Consider the following 2,499-nt stretch of genomic DNA (forward strand, 5'->3'; position numbering starts at 1 on the left):
CTTTTGCCTTTAGATTCTGCAGATGGATTTCATTTCCTGTTCCAAATGACCTTGTACTAGTGGTGGCACAGAGGGGGAGAGTAGAGAACACCGAGGATGTGCAGAACTAAACTTGGGCTCAGAAGAGGAATTGAGGGCATGGGAAGTGGCTCATACATTAAGTTTGCCGTCACCACTTAAAACCAACTGTAAATCAAGCCTCGCATGGTTCAAGGCAAATTTCCTCCTGCATAAATCTAGGACATAAGTGCTGCTCAAATAAAGTGCAAGTTCAAGAGGATGGGGTGTAAACCCACAGGGGGGAAACAGTCAGGGTTAGCCATGGCTCAAGGCTAGTCCTTGTCAGTCATGCCGAAGGTTTGGAGTTTATTCTGTCACTTGTGAATCTTTTTAGAAAAGATTTATTTATTTATTTAATGAAAATAAGTAAGCTGTAGCTGTCTTCAGACACACCAGAAGAGGGCATCAGATCCCATTACCGATGGTTGCGAGCCACCCTGTGGTTGCTGGGAATTGAACTCAGGACCTCTGGAAGAGCAGCCAGGGCTCTTAACCGCTGAGCCATCTCTCCAGCCCTGATTTGTGAATCTTAATTTGCATAAAACATTTAGAGCTTCTTGTGACTGATTTGAGAAGTTCACAGTAAACTTACGATATGTAAATATAACATATAAATGAGGGGCACATACAACATAGGCAGTCCAACTGGGGCTAGAACAAGCTCTCATTGGTGTCTCCATGGTTTTCAATCTATACTGATCTTGCATTTTCTGTGCTTGGTAAATGTCAGACACCAGGACGCCATTCCAGAGTATCCACCAATTTTCATGGTCGGGTTTTGGACCTGAGGAGGAATAATCACAGGCGCTCCTTTTATTGCAGATTCCTGCACTCTGCATCCTGCCTCCGAGACAGGAATACCAGAGAGCGGCCCCTGGGCTCTGTGGTCTGTTTGAAAGCCAGCAGCGCACGCTTTCTGAGATACACTCACCTTGATCCTTCTGAGCAGGCGTTATGATAGCACCAGCTCGTATCAGAGTGACGTGGACTGAAGGGACACGCATCCTTCAAACTCTAAACATGACGATAAGTGGAAGGTGTGGTTTGCTATCAGAAGTTGGTATTTTGGTCCCATTCACGTCACAAAGACAGTGAGCGTCAAGGAGGCTGACACTGGGTGGGTAAGGCCTCCTAGGTCTGTGGGAATACGTTACCTGGGACGGAAATGAAGCAGTGGCTGAAGCAGCCGAGGGTCTTGTCACAGGCGATTGTCATCTTGACTCTTATAGGGGAGGGTTTTTAGAGTGCAATATTGACCTTGAACAAAACAAGGGAAAATTGGCTGCTCTCTAGGCTGTGGACTATGTCTGAGTTCCGGCCAGATTCAGCCGCTGTTCTGTAGGGCTCCTGGGCTTTGAAGTAGCCAGTCCTTCTGCCAGTGCGGCAGAGCAGGCCTGCAGTAAAATGGCAGTGCCAAATGCTTACGCAGCTGATCCCTCAACCGTCAGGGCACCAGGAGAACATTTATCCCTGGTCCCCTTTCTCGCCTTTCCACCCACACAGTGCCGTCCTAAGAAGTTTCTACGCACGTTTCTTAGCTCCCATCCATTCTCTCTCTCCGTAAACGGGAGGAGCACTATGTCCGCTGTGCCACCAGCATCCTTAGCAATAACTACTGAGAAACCTAGCGCTGAAAGTGTATCCTCCACTCTGTTTGACGGAGGATTTCCTGTCCGTGATATACTTACTGGACATATGGGAGAGAGACATTGGATTCACCCCAGGAAATCTTCGCGTTGCTCAGACATTGGGGACACGTGAGCACCATTCATTCTAAGAGCTGTTGGTCTCTGTTGCTCGGCCCACCACAGGTTTGTGGCTCATTTGTTCCCAATTCTAGGTTTCCCGGTCTGGCTACACCGCCCAGAGGGCTTTTAGGTTCTGCCACTCTTACCTCACAGAAAGCCCAGCGGCTCTGCGCTGCATCCGGCTGGGACTTCCTGCAGGCCTCAGGCCGGAGGTGCTTTTAGACATCTCTGCAGGCTCTGCCCGGGCTGTTGGGCTGTTCGGCTGTTCGCAGTTAACTGGGTGAAGGATAAAGGCTGGCGCGGAGCAGGGAGCTGCGGATCTCTGATGGTGTATATGCCCACATGGCGGAAATACGGGTGGGAAAGGAGCCGCCATATCAGAAGCGCTAACATCGGCGCACAGCTGTGAGCACCCAAGGGGTTTCTTACCGGAGTCTCAGCCACCTTATGACGCAGTTGTAAGATCGCTGAGCATCTCACGTGGGAGAGATGGTGGCGGAGTGGACAGTGATACCCAGGTCTTTCGATCTCAAACTACGCTTCTTTTCAACAACCCCATCCTGGAACTGTGGCTGCCGCGGTCCTTCCGAGGCTAAGAGCGCGCGTCAACCGCTTTTCTTGCTTTGGCTTGCCTGATACTACAGCATTCCTACTTTTCGCACAGTTTTGTCTTGTTTGTTCTTTTGATATC

General features: G+C 49.7%; 1 long non-coding RNA gene across 1 annotated transcript; it reads right to left on the bottom strand.

Annotated features, from left to right (window-relative positions):
* Positions 1-388: 388 nt before the first annotated feature.
* On the bottom strand, positions 389-2,209 carry LOC120096568 (uncharacterized). The gene is made up of 4 exons (XR_015637697.1): positions 1,955-2,209; positions 1,215-1,317; positions 992-1,074; positions 389-844 (listed from the first exon to the last, which is right to left on the bottom strand). It is a non-coding gene; the product is annotated as an uncharacterized LOC120096568 (long non-coding RNA).
* Positions 2,210-2,499: the final 290 nt, after the last annotated feature.

Source organism: Rattus norvegicus, chromosome 14, assembly GCF_021556685.1.
Source record: "Rattus norvegicus strain SHRSP/BbbUtx chromosome 14, alternate assembly SHRSP_T2T, whole genome shotgun sequence".
In the NCBI taxonomy this organism is placed as follows: Eukaryota; Metazoa; Chordata; class Mammalia; order Rodentia; family Muridae; genus Rattus; species Rattus norvegicus.